Raw genomic sequence first — 21,907 nt, 5'->3', positions numbered from 1 at the left:
TATCTTATTCATTTTATATTACACATATACAACATTGTGGGATGAATACCTAGATTGAGAATGTAATTGAAGAAAACTATATTATTTGCGATAAAGCCAGATAATTATTACCTATTATTACAAACGTTTGACTACTACATAAAATAACAATTACTTTAATCGAAGAATGAACTTAAACCGACAATTTTTATTTAAAAATAAAAATAAATAAATAAAATAAACAAAATCATTGATGTATGTTGGTGTAAGCATTTTTTAAAAAAGGTTTTGAATTTTTTAGCCTCATAATTTTTTTTTATAACGTTTTTCTTTCTAACCTGTAATTAATAGTTTGATTGTTATATATAAAATAGATATTATAGTCAATCTACAGTGCTACTTGAAAATATATTTTGTAGATGAAAATGGCCAGCATAAGGGTCTGTGACATCTAATAAATTCTAAAAAATATTAATGAAAATTAAAGCAGTAAAATTACTTAAATATTAATGAAGTATTAATGAAATGTTGGGTACTTGCTGATTTGTGTACCTTTTGGCGTTTAATCAACTCTTATACTTAACTTTTTAAACTGTAAGTTTTTGTTAAGGAGATATTTAGGTTATACTTAATCTTAGAGCCCCTCCTAATAGTAAGCTAAGCAGCACAAATTTACTCCAAATTTTAATGAAAATAATAATGATAATGTACAAATATATTCTGTCAAAAAAAACAACATTTTTTTTTGTTAACCTTCGATTAAACCAGCAGGCGCTCAGACAAACTGTTAGATTTCGCATTTTCATCTCCTACAGACAGAGTGACTTTTGAATTAATTTATTGATAACAAAATTTACTCTGGTCGTAAATAATGTGAGTACATTTCCTTTAAATTCCAAGTAGAACCTTAATCAAGCAAACATTATTTTAGTGCATAAATAACAGTAGCAATAACTACTCGGAGGTAATGTTCAAACTGACAAATTACATTGCTTAGGGCTTCACTTCATATCATTGTCATAATGATATCAGAGGATACTGACAGTAACACAGATCAAGTAGTGTTCACTTATCATCTGCCCGACACCATATCTTAGTTTAAATCCCCCCCCCTCAGTAGTACGGTTTAGGTCCACCAGTGTCCATGTGCGTCCAGTGTCGGCCATCTCAGCTTATCTCTCTGGACAAGACGGTGTCAAATATTTACATTTGCATTGGAATTTACCACGTACGCATCCTCTAATTGCAGTCACTAACTGTGGTATGCTAATGACCACAATTAAGGTGACAGTGTAAACAAGATAATGGGTGCAATTAAGTTGTTTATGAGCTGTTTTCACAGTTCACTAGACGGGTAATGCATCCCAGCCAATCTTAGTCCACATTACCATTTTTCGATTTTTTTACATTCTATAAATGCTAGCAAAGAATTTATTATTATTTACAATAAACTAATGGTCCTGCTCACTTTGAGCTTTAAACTTAAAAATAAAAAAAGAATACTAGGTGTTAAAGAAATTAAATTTATATCAATGAATCTGCAGTAAACAAGGGTGAAACTTCTGGAGGATGTAACAAGAAGGATATATATATATATATATATATATTGTGTGTGTGTGTGTGTGTGTATGCAGATCCCCATTTTTTTAAAATATTTTTAAATAATTAAATATTTATTATCTATAAAGATATAATCCGAATCTTCAGAATCTTCAACAATATTCCCAAACACGATGTTAAAATAATTTTAGGAGACTTGAATGCTAAAATAAGTGGGGAGAAAGTATCCTTTCCCGTTCTTGGACATTTTGACAAGCATGAAACATGTAATGATACGGTAGTAGAGTTATCGAAGTTGCAGAGAGTGTTGTATGTAACCAAAGATTTCTAACATATAGAAATTTAAAAGGAGAAGTGGATGTCTCCGAATGGAAATGAGAATTTAATCTGATCACGCATCGGTGGATTCTCGACGTTGATGGTTTTAAGGATGTAGGCAGTTTCAGAGGACAGAATGGTAGTTATCCTTTCATGATTGGAATTAAACATTGTTGCAGATTGGCCACCTGGACATGTCTTAAGAAGAGAAAGTAAATTAAATAAAAAAATAAGATGTTAGGACATGGTGTCAACTGAAAAGATTCTTGAAGGAACAAAAACGGTAAAAAAGTGTACCTGTAAGAGGTAGAATGTAGATCTTAACACGATTAATTCCGCGACAGAAGAAACAGGCCAAGGAGAACGGCTTTTCAATGAAGAGTGTGCTGTAGTGGCAAACTTGGAGGAACCATTTACGACTATAATAGGCCGGACTAACAAATGACGTCCGACGATGCCATTTCCTTTCGGCCTTCTTAAGAGAGCTTTCGAAGAAGTCTCAGCGGCAGCTAAAGAACTTGGATAGATTTTTAAAATTTTCCTTTAGGAAGGCAAAACTAAAAATATTCAGACTCCCAGAAGAAACAACCCAGAAGCAATAAAATTGAAGAGGTCAATGAGTTTGTTCACGAACAGAAACGAAGTCAATATGGACATAAGAGCAGGAATATCGGCGAATAAATAAATATTTTTGGACATTTCAGAACATTTTTCGCTCGAAACAGCTGTCCTGAGAACCAAAGTAATAATTGAACGGTCTTAAGGAAAGTTATCAATTTCTGTAGCGAAATCTGGATGCTTCTAAAGAAGCGACCGGCTATTGGGCATCTGGAAAATTTTTTTGAAAGGTACGAATTTTTGAAAGGTCCCGTCCGTATTTAGTACGGGAAAACGAATGCGATACATGAAGAATTAAGTCCTACCAAGAATTAATATTCCAGTAAAAACGAGCATGATAGTGTAGGTGAAACGTGGAGGTTGAGGTTGTCGGGTTACGTGGAGAGGATTGTGAATTCTCAAAAAGCTGACACTTGCCAGTAAAAAGAAATACCTGTTGCAATGGCTGAATGATTTGAGTAGGCTATAAAATTTAAGGGAAGAATTAGCAAAGTTAATAAAACTTAAATATTATTCAATTATCCGGTGATTGATGAAAATTATTGAAGAAGCCTAGCTTTTTCCAAAACTGACTGCGACGATGTTCTCTAAACGTAGTTGGAATACCTCCTTCTATTGAAAATGGCGTTTCAGGGTAAAATAAGGCTCATAACTTGCCAAATACAATTAGAATTACATATGTAACCACAAGTCCGAATTTAAGGAAAATAACTACTAGAAAACTAAGCTGTGAATTGAAGATTGAGAATTGTTATTGGAGACAGTCCTGTGAGTAAAAGTTATCACCAATTATTTTTTGGGGCCTAACTTCCTACAGTCGTGATTGGAAGCGAAAGCTTATATTTCACTATGAAAATTTAACCACTAAATTAAAATTAGTACATGATGATCTCGAATTGAGGATCTCCCGCCCAAAACAGACCGAACTCATAACCACTCCAACCAAACTATCGCCGAGTCGTAGGAGCATTCATACCACATAACTTTTTATGTTTTTCAAATTAACTCGCGATTTAACCATTTAGGGACTTGAGATGGGAACGCAGAATTAAAATTATTTATTCCAAGTATAAGAGAAGAGCGATAAGGCCTCTATCTCAGTGTCACTATCCCAGATTAGTGATTGATTTATATTAATAGCGCGGACAAATATTTGATAACTCCTTATCTTTGTTGAGTGCTTTGTTTAAATTCTTCATCTTTGGACCAATTAGTTCACCACAGTCTTATTTAGTTTAAATTTCACAATCACTGGCTTAACCTAAATATTTACTGTGAAAGGGTCACTCCCCTAACGATATTGCGAAAATTGAACTAGATTCTCTAAACGTTTAGTTTGTCTCACCCTTATTGAACAATCTGCCCCGAACATCTCACGAGTTCAACTGACAGCCATTCTCCAGTTCCTAACTTACACATTTTCTCAAAATTGGAATTTCAATAAAATTTCGACTAAAAACTAATTTCCGTTCTCAAAATGTTGCTTGAATAATTATTCCAAACAAAAGTTACTAAATCAAGTATGTAATATTGTTGAATACGAGAACAGATGGTTTAAAGAGTATAGATGGAGTTTTATTTAAGATACTTCTGATTAATGTATTTTTATAGCTAGGTTGCCGTCAGTGTTATTGCAATGTTACAATAAGAATCTAGTCGTGTCAGTGAATAGAATATATTTTACCATTAATTCAAATTGTGAAATTTTTTTATTTAATTTTGAACTATTCCTGGATCGATAAAAAAAAAAAAAATGCTTCGGATACGAGTTTTTAGGTCTTTCCCTAAAGGTTTCAACTAACTTCTTTTAATTCGTGAGTTACCTACCTAAAAGTCACCTGAGAGGTTACCTAGACAGAATCTTGCAGTTTTAAGAAGGTAGAAATAACTAGAAATCGCCTTAAATCTTTTCACGTCTAGTCTACCAGACTAACGCCAGGCCTAATAAAAATGACAAACTAACAAATTGCAAACAGCTGAGAAACTATTGAGGGAAAGCTCAATTGAGCGGCCTATATCCTACCTGCTACCAAGCCTGCTGGATATCATACTAACTGGCATTAAATTAAAACAGATAAATGGGCTGTTTCTAATCAGCATAGGTTACGAAAAAGCGCATTCATAGCGGCTGGATGCGACAAACCCATTAACTACAAGAACTGATCGAACGGAGTTGTGTAGCTGAAACGGAAATTGTTAACGCAGACACAAACCGAACTACTATTATGACTTCAGATGGAGCAAGAGTGAAGACAATGTTGAGTGCGCTTTCATCGTTTTTAATGAAGGTAATAAAATATTCCAGCCAATCAAAGTACAAACTGTACAAGCTCTGCATCAACAGTCAGGAGGAAGAGCACACCATAACCAATTCATTGAAATGGATAAACCGAACTCACATCTTGCTTTGTTAGACTGACTGATACACTGGAGCCACTTAGCTCGATAACAGAGATTAACAGTTACAATCCTCAAATAGAAGATACACAAAAAACTCAACCCAACTTAAGGAATGAGGCAGAAAAGTTAAATTAGGCTGGGTTAAGGCGCAGGCTGAATCACAAGATAACGAAGGGGCTGATAGATTAGCTAAGGAAGCCCTTTCGATATTATCTTCTCTTCGACTTAAAATAGATACCCTAAAACATGACACACAACTACATGATTGGAATACAATGAAACTGGCTGCAAACTTACATGATTGGAATACAGCATGGCAAAATACGAGCAAAGGAGAGACTCCAAGAAATTCTTTCCTAAAGTCTTGGAAAGATTAAGAGCAAACATAATAGTTACATCTTCCACACCTACACTCTTCATGGATCGAGTATAAGCACAAAATCTATCTTAATCAAAGCCCATTTTGCTCCTATCAACCAGAAGAAAACATTAGTCCAAGATATACATAAACTCTTAAACAGCTGCCAACTAGTATTTTAGTCAATTTGATAAAATGCCTCTGCCGATAACACATACAACATGTGTATCTCAGATGAAATAGAATTGCTTTTGCTTGATATTTTTATTTTGCAAGTTTTATTAAGAAGCTAGGAAATAGTAAAAGCACCACTTTATTATTCATCACAGCAAGAAAAGCGGCGATCCCTCTTCCTCGGAGATTGCTATTTTTTAAGAGGGCCCGAAACTCATAGCAAAATTAACGAGGACTGTGAAGGTGGCCCCCTAAACAGAATACGCTACCGAATCCACGTGCAGCGTCTAACATTCTTTTCTTTACATGTGAAATGATTGATTAAATCAAACTCTCGCTGCCAAAATAACACTACTCAGATTTTCGGTTACATGGACTTAAAATTAGAATATAAGGTTAAGTGGACACCTGTATGTTTATAGCTTATTGGGAATTTAGTAGTTTACCTCTTGATGTAATTAAGAACTATGAATATGTAGGGGTCCCTGCGGTGTACTCAAATAAAACTATTAGAGCATCCTAGAGATTTAATTTTCAGCTAGCAATTCACAGAAATATTCTAGTACGCAGACCATTAAAACACTTTTCTGCACTTCAGGGCATGAATTTCCGGTGATAAACTGAAATACTAAAGTAGGACACGACGCAATACTTCTCTGGGCCATCTATGAGAACGTTATAATACTCGGTCTGGTATTAAAAATAAAACACACCTATGCAAAATAAACTTACCTCTGACATATTGAATGTTGGGTACATTCATCCAGTAAATGTACGTTGAGTGCTACTCCACCCCTCGAGGGTATAGCAAACCGTAGCCTTCTGCCTGTGTGGTGATAGAGCTACATTATTAATCCAAGGAAAGAAACTACGTAAGATCTAGTAGGTTACGTTGTGTCACACTAGTTCAGCGGTTATGCTGGCCAACTTCACCAAAGAGAACTACTAGAACTGTTAGAATTAGGACAGTGGGCGCCTGTCTAGGAACTGTAGCACTCTATTGGCTCGGCTGCATACCACCAGACACTGTAATTCCCTAAACCTTCTCCCCTCCACTGAAGGTCCGACTGAGAAGAAGTCTAGGGAGAATTAGGCTTCTGACATCTCTCGCTTGCCCATTTACTGGATCTACACCTGACCAACACTTGTTCTCACAAACAATTCACTTGCTATAACGTTAACTCCACATTCCATTCTGACTTACCATAGTTTCAGTGATAATCTCTGCGCATTATCTGTAAATGCGCAACTTAAGCAATGTATTTAATTTACAATAGCAAAGTGTAGGTGATAAAACTTATAGAAATGGCTACTTAGGAGAGAAATTAAAAACGTTACAGACGTGTTGGGATGAGTGTTTGGGATTAAGGAGTAGTAAGGACCAATAAAATATCCCTGTAGAAGGAAATGCTTTCAACTCACGGAAAAATATTTCAATCAAGAGTTTAGATCTAGATGTATGCAGAACGATAGACATGTTTACAGAAAATAATTGTTATAAAAATTAATAAAAAAAATTTACGAGGGGCTTCAAATCGATTTTTTTTTTTTTTTTGTGAAATGCTGATAGTGAAAATGTCAAGATTGAAGTTAGCCATCACTGTAAAAATGGAAGTAAGTAAAAGAAAAAAAATCCCTTTCTACAATTTGTTTTTAAATTATTAATTTTTGTAAGGTGCGTCAACATCTGAGGTTATTGGCGCCCGGAGATTTTCCCAGGGCACTGCTGGCTTTCAGACAGTGTTCTCTCATAGAAGACAGCCCTGTCCATCACCGAATAGTGAGCTTAAGAAGCTCCTAGGAAGAGAAAATCTGAGTGCCAGCAGATCTCAAGGGATACGTACCGATGATCTCCGCTAATCAGCTAATCCCTTCCCTTACAATTTGTTATTATTCTACTATTTTGTGAATGTGTAACCAAGGGTGCAGTTCGTGAGGCTCTCAGAGATTGGATCTGGAGAGAACATGAAAAGAACAGGGTGATGCTTCCTGGGGTCAAACACGGCAAGAGTGTCATGCCCTTGCTGTGTAAACAAAGAACCAAAGAGACTCTGGGTTTGGGCAGAAATCAGATTACTCTGGTTACAGGCCTATTCACAGGGCATGGGATATTCAGAAAGCACATGCACAAGATAGGGCTTATTAGCTCAGAACCGTTGTGCAGATTGTGCCAGGAAGAGGAACAAATGGCCTCTGCGTTGAGACTGCGCTACGATATCTTTGGTACCTTGAGACCAAAGGAGATTATAGTGCAGAAGGAACTGATAGGGAAAGCCCTCAACCTTCTCAGAAGAGGAGGTTTCAGCTACTAGACTTAGTGGGAAGGCACAATAAGCCTCTGGTGGCTGTGGTGCCGTGGGGCATGGGTCTCGTCCCACCTTTCAAAATCTAAATCTAAACCTTGTGAGTGTGTAACAGAATATCTCAAGTTCGCAGGTAACTTATATTTGGCATCTTGTTTCCATTTGTCAATTGGTTATCAGAGAAAGGTAATTTAAATATTTCTTAAAATCCCTCCTGTAGATGACTGTCCAATTACAAAATAAAAAAAGTTTGTATAATAGAACCATCCAGAAATTAAGATTATTCTTACATAAATTTTGTTTAGAATTAATTTAACTACCTTTTGGAAGTCTGGTGACTGTTCAAAAGTGATAACAAAGGACTCCGTCCTCCAGTTTTCTATTCACGTCTATTTCTCATAAGAAAATTAATAACTATAATAAAATTACTGATTAAAATAATTTTCAAAATACCTTAAGAAATTGATTGCTGATGGCGGATTACCGTAGTAAGCCTAAAAATCTCATAAGTAAAATGCTGGTATAAAAGCAGTTGTGAATCTGTTAGCGAAAAGGAGATAATTCCAGGACTTTGGCTGCAGTTCTTACAGTAACTCTATTTCACCAATTTTCCGCCAAGTGTTTATCACCTAATGGTAATAGCAACTGGCAGTTTCTCTCTATCATTTATGAATGGATTTTGGAGCCCTTCGATTTTCTAACCCTCCTATCTTACCAAACCCGCCTCTCAGATCTCAGTACTCTCCAATAATGTTTCAAGAGAAACGTTCACAATATATCCAAATGATATTGTAGCAATTATTTTCACTTTCTGCCCCATAAATATATAAAAAAAAAAAATATATATACACACGAGAATATATACAGGGTGAACCAATAAGTATTGTCCATAGGCCTACTGTGTGTAGTACATCTAAAGTGGAGTTCAATGACGTATTGGCCAACTTCATATTTTCCACCGTTCTTGAGTGACGTCACTTTTAATTTTTTTTCCAAAATCATTACTTTTTTCCAATAAAAATGTTATTACTCAGAATTAAGTCCGAATTCGATTCTGATGATACGGTTAGAAAGACAGATAAATTTTCTAAAAATTGATACCATTTTGAAACATAAGTTATTCTCCAAACAGCCTCGATCTTCCTCCGAATGCTGGAAAAATAAAAGTAATCGAAATTTTTAAGAAAACTCATTAGGCCCTTACGTGATCATTATCAGACCTAGGTGCTGGCACTTTTTATAAAAGTTTCCTTGTTTAATGAGCTTTCAAACGGTATATCATTTTCCAGGATTCCTTTTATCTTCGTATGAGAAATTACGTTTGTTTTGCAAGAAAACGTGTTCACGAGCACTCAACAGTGTTAGTTATCAAGTTGTTTAATTCATTGAAAACTCTTTTAGATGGGCCAGTAATCAATTTTTACAGTAGATTGTCTTAAAATAAGAAAGTCAAAGGTCACAAATAGCACTTAAAAAAAAAAAAAGTTTAAGGTTTATTCACATTCTTTTCTTTTCCAACGGTGTAGTTGTGTGTGAAATTGTAATTTGGAGTAAGTACATATGAATTTTTGTTTATAAAAATAGTACTTGTTTAAAATATTTCCTAATATTTTCTCAAATATTTCAAAAAGATAGACAATTTGTGACCTTTGACTTTCTTATTTAAAGACAGCCTACTTTAAAATTGACTATTGGTCCATCTAAAAGAGTTTTCAATGAATTAAACAGCTGGATAACTAACACTCTTGAGTGCTCGTGAACACGTTTTCTTGTAAAACAAACGTAATTTCTCATACGAAGATAAAAGGAATCCTGGAAAATGATATACCGTTTGAAAACCCATTAAACAAGGACACTTTCAGCACCTAGGTCTGATAATGATCACGTAAGGGCCTAATGAGTTTTCTTAAAAATTTCGATTACTTTTATTTTTCCAGCATTCGGAGGAAGATCGAGGCTGTTTGGAGAATAACTTATGTTTCAAAATGGTATCAATTTTTAGAAAATTTATCTGTCTTTCTAACCGTATCATCAGAATCTAATTCGGACTTAAACTTTCTGAGTAATAACATTTTTATTGGAAAAAAGTAATGATTTTGGGGAAAAAATTTAGAGTGACGTCACTCAAGAACGGTGGAAAATATGAAGTTGGCCAATACGTCATTGAACTCCACTTTAGATGTACTACACACAGTAGGCCTATGGACAATACTTACTGGTTCACCCTGTATACAAGGTGACCAGAGTTATATGCTCCACCGGAAAATTTCGATAAAACAGAAAACACGTATTTAATCATTTTTAGCCTAGTTTATTTTCAGTGATAGACCCATTTTTTTAAACTCCAATATACCGAGATACAGCATCCAACTTTTTTTTCCAATTGGAACGTTATATTTTTTTTTGCATATTTAATTTTTTAAAAAAGAAGCTGTTCAAATTGGGCACCATCAACGGATAGGCAAGCCAAAACTCTGGACTCCCACGCTCTGCTTGTAGCAGCACTTATGGTGGCAAAGTCAAGATCTAGGCAGGCTAGAGTTATTCGACATTCAGGTTGTATTTTCTACAAAAGTTTGGTGTGGAGTTTTAGGAAATAAACTAATCGGCCCATACTTTTACAGAGAGAACTTAACTGGTGCAAGGTATCTAACTTTTTTTAAGAGACATTTTTCCAGTTCTGCTTAAGATGTTCAGAGGAATGTAGAGACAACGTCGGCTAGATATGTATTTTTAAGAAGATGGTTGCCCGGCACATAATGCGAGAATTGTTCGACGTTACCTGGGCAGAAATATCCATGAAAAGTGCTTAGGAACTCATTGTCCCACCCAATACTCACCTCGATCCCCGGTCTTAACCCCAATGGACTATTTTTTGTGGGATATCTAAAAAATAAAGTGTACAGTATCCTTAATCCCGTGGCTTCAGTCGAATAGAATATCTGGAACGAATAACTCTAGCCTGCCTAGATCTTGACTTGAAAAATGTAACGTTCCATTTGAAAAAAAAGTTGGATGCTGTATCTCGGATATTGGGGTTTAAAAAAATGGGTCAATCACTGAAAATAAACTGGGCTAGAAATGATTAAATACGTGTTTTCTATTTTTCGAAATTTTCCGCCGTTTAAAAAAAAAAAGTGGGTGGAGCATATAACTCTGGCCACCCTGTATATATGTATAATAAAGTTAGTATATAACTACCTTTAATTTAAATTCTCAGTTTGAATAAAAGTGAACTCGTAAATGTGGTTAAATCGCCAGCGCTCGACTCGTATGTCAGAGATGTTTTGGGGTCATGTTTGGTACAGTGGTCTCTTAAGTCGTGATCTAATGCAAGTGCTGCTGTAACCTGCTGCAGTAATCCCCCCATAATGTTTAATTAAGTAACTAAATTCACAATGAAGAACATTATAAAGTAAAAAGAATGTTCATGGTCACAGATCAACTTATGCGGTAACAATAGAGGATTCACTAAGAATTTTAAACAGTCAGAAAGTCTCAGAGCCATACATCTACCAAAGCATACATTATAACTGATTCTATTCTGCACAGCTCCGAAGTGCGATACGGAAAACGAATTTGATTGCTTATTTAAAAACATTTGGAGGTCTGCTGATTGCAAGATGGTCTATGAAAGGTGATAGCAAATTATCTAGGGCATCTGCAATTTTTTAAACTTTACTTTTGCTGCTAAGGATAGATTTGCATTTTGCAGCGCGCATCACCTGAAATTCTCGTTTAGTGATCACATGAGCAGGGCCCTGGAAAATAAAATCAGCAGCAAACCAATAATTTAGCGCTTCTTCGCCGTTCATTTAATATTATTAAGAAAATTATTGATATTTACTTTGCTTTAATTTATTTTTTTACCAGATCAACATTAAAATAACATTACAAAATGTTATTCCTGGTTGTTTTAATTATAACATAATTATTAGTTAGAGAAGCTAAGCTTCTACAAACCACAAAAAATGTTTTATTAAAGCGTACACATCAAAAAATTAATTCATCGGTTATAAAAAAGTTATATTTACCTACTCTTTCCAAACTGAGAGAAAGTATGATGATGGTGTCGAATTTTCCATCTTAGTTTCGAGATATAATTCATTCATAAAAGTGATCTTTAGAAAGTGTACGTGGTTTGCAAGCACTAATTAAATTAAATTGAATTAATTAAATGTTTTGTTTGGCAACTCCAAGGGTCTGCGACTGAATTTGCGGCGAAAATCCCTCTACCTGCATAACCGTTTACAGAACGAACCGCTCCAGCGATTTTTGCAACTTTTATTTCTCTACCCTTGATTACCCTTTCTACCTTTCTATTACCCTTGATAATTCTAGTGGTCTAATTTAGGGTACCACTGATTTTCTACAACGTTGATCATTCATAAAATTCACAATCTTCACTGCGGTTGTTATTGAAAGATAAATGTATTCAATCTAAAATTCTGCCCACCATCGTTAACGCTCCATTATTTGTCTTAACTTTCAATCAAAATTACATTCTCATTTCAATTCCTGTGATCATTTATCACCTCCCCACTTCCAAATCACTCTCATCAGAGTTTAAAATGCTAGGAGCCTCGCGATGTACTCTCAGTTCATGATGACAGATTCACTCTCGAATATTACATAGAGAGTATTATCACTGACATGCTCTCCACTCAGATAAAGAGAGTTATACCGCAAAAAGAGTAACCTAGAAACTTTCTTTGCTCCTATGAAAGATTCTATTGAGATTAGATATTTATTTGGGTTTAGAACACAAAATTTTACAGCTCGTGAGCCTGGTTCACAAATTACATTAAAGTTACAAATTATAAAATACTCAAAAAATAACACTCCAAATGAATTTTATTAATAAAGAAAAAATAATTAAAACTAAACTAATTGGGAAAACTGAAATTACATATTAAGAACTGAACTAACATACAACACATTATTATACTTCAAAAATGGAAAATGAAACTAATAATAATGAAAAAGGAGCGTATAGAATAAAATAATAATAAAATAAATTATTGATAAACTGCGTGTAATCAGCACAACGTAGAATATTCTCCATTGAATTTTAAAAAATATGTAAACATATATACACACATACTACTCGTACATACATTTAATGGGCGTAGGCCATTTTTTTTTAGAAATCTATCAACTATTCGTTGCACATCTATAATAAATTTTCTAATTTTCAAATAAAGCTTGACAAATAAAATAGTAAACGTCATTTATTTTGCTCACATCATCAGTAACAATCGTGCAGTATTTGATCACTATTGTTACAGTTATATTTACTAAAATGTATTTTTCTCAATTTTTCTTCCTATACATAGGACAATTATGCAGATCGTCTGCACTCTCTAATTTACAAATTCATTAAAGCGATACAGTTCACCTTTTAAAAAAATTAAGTATTTAGGCTAGCACAACCGTAGCTAGGTAATAACACTTTGTTTGCTCATACTATTTCCAAGTTTTAAATAGTTTTCTTTTCCTGTCAGGCTATTGATTAATCTATAATTATTATTGAAGCGAGAATTAATAACTAAATCCATGTCTTCCGATAAAGTGTGATTCCTGATTTTTTCAGATATAAACTTCAAACCAGATTTAAAGAAGAATTAGTATTTTCATTTACTAATATATAATTTACTCCAATTGTGGCTAGTTTCTGTCTTAGTTGTGAAAGCCAATTGTGCTTAGTGTGGTTACGGCGAGTTTCGCTTAGCTCGGACAGTTTGTTCATGCAGTTTTGGAAGGCGAACGTCACTCATAATTTGGACCTTTTGCCACCATTTAACTATTTTTATAAGAATCTCATTTTCTATACGACTAGTTCCCGTTTCTAAACGGACAAAATGATTAGGGGTATTTCGAGCCAAATGAAAAATACAACTTCTAACTTTTGATAATTCGAAGGACCCTACATTCGCACAGTAAAGTAGTACCGATTTTACCAAGGCCCTCAACAACTATGACTTGGTATCCATAGATATTTACTTGGTAGAATTTAGATCTTACCAAGATGTCTCTCACTTTACTTGATGCTAAATTGGCTTTTTTAACAAAAGAATCCGCTGTCAAAGAAAATTTTCCAGAAGAGAAAAGGAACACCTAAATAATTGAAAGATTTACAAAATTCTATTTTTTCTCTATTTTAATAAAGAGACTTATATTTCTACTTTAGTTTTTGAGATATTAACTGTGAATAAGTTCGTACCACAATTGTATGATAAAATTTTTATTTTCTTCTGAGCACCCGACCAGCAGTTATCAAGAAGAACGAGATCATCCGCGTAAAGTATTCCAACCAGTTCTTTGTTAGTCCGAAATGGATTCCAAAGGGACTACTGCCGTAAAATGTGACAACAAATCGCAAGTAAAAAGGGAGAATAACAAGGGCCTTGAAAAGCCCCCTGCCAAACGCCCTGTATGATGTTCACAGTTTCATCCTTTGTTCCATTCTTCAAAACAAGTCCTGCGTTACCTTGTAAGCTTATTAAGGTTTCTATAACTGCACTGCTTACTCCATAGTGGTACACCTTGCGTCATAATTTGGAGTAATCCATCGAATCAAATGCCTGTTTGATTTGTCAATAAAACTCACAAAAAGAGTTCCCTAGTTTTGCTGAAAGGTAATATTAATAACTGTATTTAATATAAATATGCAATCTATGCAACCTCAGACAGGCCGAGGAACCAATTTGTTCTTTTGGAAGTGCATTGTTAAAATATGCCCACTTAATGATTCTCTGAGCGTAGATGTGAACAACTTTACGACAGTATTTATTAAAGCGATTCCTCTGTGGGAATTTGGATCTTTGGGGATTTCCTTTCTTATACAAGTGGAAAATCAGAACTTCCCCCTAATTCCTTCTTTAAAATGCAATTAAGATTTAGAAGATAGTTTTCCCATAAGCAGGAATAATTTTATACAGTTCTATGTTAATTTATCCGAACCTACAGTTTTACCTTGTTTACTAGCTGCAACGGCTGACTGTAATTCAAGTAAAGTGATGTCACTGTCCAATGTAAGATCAGTATTAACAAAATGACAAGAACCAACAATTAATCATTAGAGTAAATGTGTCTATGGAACGCTAAGAATGACCGGAATGGCCAAAAATACGTTTGGTCTGAATTGTTTTAGCGAATACCAAAACTGTTTTGAGTCACTGGCATTATGACAGATTTTCTAGTAGCTGATTATAATCATTCTTTTTAGCTTGTTTGATTATGTTTTTATACAACTTTTTACTTTTGGTGAATTCAACTTATTTATTTATCGTGGGCACAGAGGCTTAACTTTAAATCTTTAATGGAACTTTTAACATTTCTTTTCGCACCTCTGCAATTCTCATTGTACCACCTTCTGTCTCCATCAAGCGTATTAGAAGGTCTGATGTTATTCGTTTGATTTAAAAGGTCAAATAATTAACTTTGTTTTCTTCGCTCATACAAAGAGAATATTTTTCAATTTCGATACATTTGTTCTCATTTGGTCAAACACCCAAATTTAAGGACAGCAATAAAGGCAATTGAGAAGAAAATTCGGACTGGCTCGAAACTACCATATCATCATATATCACCCAGTGAAATCCGAACTGTGTTCACAATGCTCACACCCCCGGCAGAAAAATTAGAGACTGAGAGATATTATAACTGAATGTTCTGCCATTCAGGACCAAAAACCCATTTCCTTCCTTGTAACTGATTAATCTCCTACCTTTAATGATATGACTGAGATCGATTGATTTATATTCTCGATTCTTGTATTAAAACATTGTAATATTTTATAAACTACCGCGGGTTTTTACATTGAACAGTAGGTCTTCTAATAACAAAATACAGATGTCTGAATCCAAAACCGGGAGCCAATTACGACCATTAAAGAATCAAACACAAAACTGGGTAATCATGTGTTGTCACATTTATCTTTATTGACAAACTTCTTTGAACCGCCACTTGGCCTTCCTTTATCCTTAGTTTTTAAGACTTTCGACATAAATACTGTATAATTAGAAAGCCACTGTGGCCTAATGAAGCTATATAAACAAAATTTTCATCAAAAATTTAATTAATTCGCGATCTAAATTGAATAACTTGTTACAATATCCTTCAATATTCCGAAATAATATTTTAAACAATGTATCATCTTTATAAAGACCTTTTACTTGTTTTTTTATTTGTGATAAAAAAGATACCAACAAACCTTGTGATAAAGTAACTCGCGAGCCATACTTACGTTTGTTAGTTCTCTCCCTTCTGCTAGCATCCGATGTGTCAGTCCTTGCGTCATCTATTTCTTCATTTGAGAATTTTGCTTTCGATGAAAAATCGTAACGTTTCCTTAGTAGTTTGTTTAATATCTTGTTGACGTGGAATAAAAGTAACAGGAGAATTAGTCTTTTAGCCTACTATAATTTTATTGTTAATAAACAAAATATATTTAGGATTACACTTGCTTTGTACTATTTTTCAATTTTTAAAAAGTTAAGCATTGGTAGGAGAAGGCAATTCCGAGATATGTATGTACCGTATATGGGTGTCAAAGGCTGTATAGAACAAAATTCGGCGGTTAGTAATTTGTGTTTTTCTTTTTTTAACCTCAAAAACTCCACCATATCCTAAAGTCTCACATATTTTACAAATGTCGGGCCCAAAAGCGTTTTATTATTAATGTGGCAAAATAAGGTATTTTACTTTCTGCAAAATCAAACTCAACAGTCTCATAAATAGTTCTAAATATGAACATAATATTTTGTGCTTTTTTTTCTAGAATATTTAATAATTTTATTCCATCATAGTATGTAAGTTAATTTTGAAGAGCATCATTACTTCATTACACTGTTGCTTAAGTGAAATTATTAATTTTTTTTATTTTCGTATTTTCTTTTTTCAAACTTTAATTTCGCCATTCAATTTTAATAAACTTACATAGCGAAGAGATTTCAAAGGTAAGGGCCTCAAGTCTATTTATCAGCAAAGCAGTAACATTAAATTGTCCCTCACCAACAATACTTGCTTCCCCCACCACTGAACTCTTGTTATCTGACATATCTAACCAGTAGTTTATTAAATTATAAGTTTTATAAATAACTTTCCTCTTGTTATGAAGTTTTTAATAAAAATAACTCTGCTGTAAAGAGCTAAAAAGATCTTTCCGTATATAACAAATATTTAAATTTAAACAATATAAAATTGACTTCATACACAGAGCGAATTGTCGCAGTTCTAACCGTACCATTGAAGATTCTATTTGTAATAAGTTTGACACTTAGCTTTATGGCCCTATGAATGATAGTGTGCTCATAGTATAATTTGCGTATAAATGGAAGCAATATATTTCAATTTTAAATGTATGTATCTTTATTACTTGCGTTATATTTATTATATGTGCGCATGAGTAATTCTAATCAAGAAAAAAAAGAAAAATGTACCGTTTTGGATATAATAAATAATACTAAACTTGATCATCAGAGAAAAGGAACCAAAATTACAACACATGTATGTATGTATGTAGTACCACAAAAAAGATGTTTAGCACAATATGCTCCAATGAAGTACTAAGTTTTTAAAAACAAACTTGATGTGATAAAAAGAAAATGACTCATACGTTTTTTAAGAAGTTTAAATAAAGAAGGAAAAGATTATCTTAGTAAGTGTAGTCCTAACCTCTCCAAATAACATAAGGTTTTACAATGGTAGTTGTAAACGAGACTTCTCTGATGAATCAGCAAGAAAAAAAAATCGAAATATTGCAGAAACTGAGAAAGTATCAATCGGAGAAGAAACGATTGTCGAGGATGGTCTCGCAAAAACATGGTTCGACTTAAGTAAAAAAGCTAGGGGTTTAGTTAATTAAATCAATTTAGTCGATTGAATTCTAATTAAAATAGGACCAAAAATTAATCTAATAATATACCAATTTATTTTTGTTTTACTTTATCAGTGCCCATTTCTAGCTGAGTGAGAAGAATCCTAAACTTCCTTAAACTAATTGTTCAGAAACATTCAAGCAAAAACATTATCTTTTCTTTCATAAGAATTAAGTAAAATTCCAACTTTGGAGAAAACTGGTTCAGCGCTTTCCTAAACAATTTATTTTATTTCTTTGAACAAAATCTCCTTAACAAAAACTTACAGTTTAAAATGTTAAGTATAAGGGTTGATTAAACGCCAAAAGATACACAAAGCAGATTCGTGTACCTTTTGTCGTTTAATCAACCCTTAAACTTAACTTTTTGAACGGTAAGTCTTTGTTAAGGAGGTTATATGTATGTAAAATGACTAAAAAAGTAAAAATCAAAGAAAGTTAGAAATTTAGAACTTAAGGTTAGGACCCGACAATACGCACTTGAACAAAATCAGCCGTAAAATTGAAGCGTAAAATTCCTTAAGAGATTCTAAGTTTTTATCAATTCTTTTCGGAAATGGTTCCAATGATTTTCTTTAACCTTCGACTAACTAGGACTGTTACATACATATATTTGAAGCATTTTCATAGGTAATAATATTTACGAGGTTTCTTACGGAGGATAGAGGTAAGGATCTTCTCTTTCGGTTTCAGTCTACTTTCATGTAATTATATTAATGAACACGAAAGATCTCACAAAAATTCCCTATTGGGATCGTAACGCAATCATTCTATTATAATGTGTAATATTGAAACTATTTTAACTGTACATATTATAAGTTTCTTAGTCCAAAATGCGATAGCAGGAAGTAATGTAAGTGTTCCAACCTGATTTTTCTCTTTGCAAACTTAAAAGCTACTACCGAGTATTCTCCTAAAATATAGATGATTACCTGTATTCAGATTGTAGCTGACTGCAGCAGGGCCTCACGGAACACTGAGTGGCGGACAGTGCTGATCAGAGCGCAACAATGCCAACTCAAGTCATCACTTACATACAAAACGGGATCTGTCAATCTGCTGGCCGCCAAAACTACTTACATCACTGCCGCATGCGTGCGCAAACTACATCCATCCGTTTGAATCATATTCGCCCATATCCAGTCGGGTAGCTCGGTTCGACACGAAGCACCACCACCCTTATGAAGTCACAGCTTCCTCGAAGCTAAAAAGCGAACACCTCTCACTCTTCAAATTTACTATTAGTTCTTCGCAGGCTAAATGTGTGACATTACAACGTCTCAGTATTCTTCAGCGGCAAAACTATCTTGTTTATTACAAGGCAGACTAACAAGTTTTAAACTTCATAAAACAAAAGATGTAAGCTGGAGTCCATTATTAAACGGATCTGTCACATTGGTATCATGAGTGTGGTCGCCTTCGAGTGGCAGAAGCTATCGCAAGATCTTTAGAACTATCGCTTAAAAATCAAAATGTTCAGTTATTTTCTGGAGTCCTAAGTAAACTGTAGCTCACTATATCTAGTGTACGAATGATCAACGCCAGCTAGCCAATATAATACTCCCACGACATTCTCTTGCTGGAATTCTCAACATTCTAACCCACATTCTTCTATCTTGGAATATTTAATTCTTACCAACGCTATAAAGTTGGTACATTATGTTAAAGTATAATCTTACAGGGATGGAAAATCAAAGCCTCTAAGAGAACACAAAAACGATTTTTCTAGAAAATTGGTAATATTTGCTGTTAGAAATCAATGTGTATGTATTGTTCCTGCGGAGCTTACAGACCAGCCTGTTGTCGATTTTCTAACCATAATGTGCTAATAAATTGGCTCCTGAAATCAATTGTATTATTCAATACGACAAATTGAATATCTCTAAAAAATGTTATTTGGGAGCAACAGCCCTAGATTTGGTTGGATGACAACGTTCCGACAGGGAAATAGACGAGACGTACAAAACGAGAGCAGTAATGAATTTGTAACTTTTTTAAACATTTATTTAGACATTTTAGAAACGACTCAATTTTTGCACTTTGGGCGGGAAACCCATTTTGCTGGTCAGTCCTAAAGGAAATCTCGGGGCCACTGCGCCTCAGTCGGCGTTAGGAATGGTAGTAAAGGCAAGAGTCTGTCCAAAAGGATTAGGGCAATGTGTAAGTTAGTATGGTATTTCTGATACTTTTCAGTGGCTTCATGTTTTAAAATTAGAACCAAAACAACTCGAAAATGGAAGGAAAAGAGAAGCTTGTGTGCAATTTTGCCAGAGTTTCGCAGGCCGCAGAAATCCAGGCAGGCAAAAATGTTTATAAGTAGCTACTCACCAAAACTTATTGCGACATTTTTTTTCAGGCGTGCTTTACGTCCAACTACCAAATTAGGTGTCGTGAACGGAGGCGACTAGCAAACATACTTTACTGTAAATTTCTTTTATTAATAATTAAATAAAATCCAAGGCCTAGAAGACCGGGAATCAAACCCAGTATCACAACTCCTTAACAAAAACTTACAGTTCAAAATGTTAAGTATAAGGGTTGATTAAACGCCAAAAGGTACACAAATCAGCAAGTACCCAACATTTCATTAATACTTCATTAATATTTAAGTAATTTTACTGCATTAAATTTCATTTATTTTTTTGAATTTATTAGAGGTCACAGACCCTTATGCTGGCCATTTTCGTCTACAAAATATTTGTTCAAATAGAACACTATTTCTTAGATTGACTGTAATATCTAATCAACAAACTATTAATCACAGGTTAAAAAAAAAAACTATAAAAAAAAAATATGAGGTTAAAAAATTCAAAAACTTTTTTCAAAAATGCTTGCACCAACATTCATCAATGATTTTGTATATTTTATTTATTTATTTTTATTTTTAAATAAAAATCTTCGGTTTAAGTTCGTAATTCGATTAAAGCAATTGTTACTTTATTTAGTAGTCAAGCGTTTTTAATAATAGGTAATAATTAATTTGGCTTTATCGCAAATAATATAGTTTTCTTCAATTCTCAATCTAGGTATTCTTACCGCAGTGTTATATATTTGGAATATAAGATATGCATATTTTTATGACAGCTAATTATACCAGTATTTTACCTACTATAAGTAAAATTAGAGGGACTACATTAAATTACAATTGAGAAATGAATAATTATTGTTGAATAATTACCTATGCGTTATTTGTACTCACAAATACTTCGGTAAGAAGAATTCTAGACTGAAATATTGTTTTAAATCCGTGATTCAAATTTAAACAGTAGCCGACTCTAACTTTGTCTTTTTCTATTTTAACATGCATGTATATGTGACTACTCAGAATAAAGGGCCTAATAAAGATAAATCAGAAGAATAATTTGGAATAAAGCTATAATAAAGTACCTATTTAATTACGAAGATATAATATACATTTTATCATAATTATAACAAAAAATAAAATATTATGAATGAACTAAGGGAAGGGATTAGCTATGCGGTTAGCGTATTGGATTCCCACGTGGAGGTTCCGGGTTCGAATCCAGCTGCTGACCCTTAGATTTTCTCTTCCTAAGAGCTTCTTACAGCTCACTGGCCGGTGATGGACAGTGTTGTCTGTAGCGAGAGAACACTGTCCGGAGGCCGGCAGTGCACTGAAAAAAACTCCGGGCGCCAATAACCTCAGATGTTGACGCGATTTAAATCAATAAAAAAAAAATTATGAATGAACTGGCCAGCATAAGGGTCTGTGACCTCTAATAAATTCAAAAAAATAAATGAAATTTAATGCAGTAAAATTACTTAAATATTAATGAAGTATTAATGAAATGTTGGGTACTTGCTGATTTGTGTACCTTTTGGCGTTTAATCAACCCTTATACTTAACATTTTAAACTGTAAGTTTTTGTTAAGGAGATTTTTGGACTTTTTGGATAGATTTTCCTTTTTGTCTGTTTTGCAAAGTTACATATCTGCTTTACAGATTTTATTAAAATTTGGAATAATAAATTCTACCATTATAACCTAAAAAGGTGTTAAGTCCGAACCGTAACTACCACTGGAGCGATCTTTTTAAAGAATGATTATAGTTGCGGTCCCCCAAACCATCCTCAATAACAATTTTTTAGAGAAAGCGTTTTGAATAAAATAGGAAGGTATTTGTACGTAAATAGCAAAATTAAAAAGCGATTTCAGTACTTCCTTTTAAGAGGAGTAAGAAAAATAAACTGCGATTACAGTACTTCTCCCTAAAAGGCAAATATTTTGAATCGAATTCATTGATGTAAATAGGTTCACTCATTGATAATTTTAACGATTGCAGTACTTCCTCTTAGT

At 33.8% G+C, this 21,907-nt stretch overlaps 1 protein-coding gene across 5 annotated transcripts in view; it reads right to left on the bottom strand.

The window, feature by feature from the left end:
- LOC141451700 (prostaglandin E2 receptor EP3 subtype) overlaps window positions 1-18,682 on the bottom strand; it is a 42,112-nt gene extending 23,430 nt beyond the window's left edge. For 3 of the 5 annotated variants that reach the window (XR_012457041.1, XM_074123262.1, XM_074123240.1), the window contains exon 1: window positions 18,523-18,682. The gene's annotated coding sequence lies outside the window, so the exon portion shown is untranslated. Of the gene's footprint in view, window positions 1-6,139; window positions 6,811-18,522 lie in introns of those variants that run through there. The other 2 variants (XM_074123251.1, XM_074123274.1) reach the window with 2 other exon arrangements.
- Between the last annotated feature and the right edge of the window lie 3,225 nt (window positions 18,683-21,907).

Source organism: Rhodnius prolixus, unplaced genomic scaffold (assembly GCF_049639745.1).
Source record: "Rhodnius prolixus isolate KJV_2025 unplaced genomic scaffold, Rpr scaffold_1, whole genome shotgun sequence".
NCBI lineage: Eukaryota > Metazoa > Arthropoda > Insecta > Hemiptera > Reduviidae > Rhodnius > Rhodnius prolixus.
Note: the sequence above shows the minus strand (reverse complement) of the source record. Positions and strands in the feature narration are given on the sequence as shown.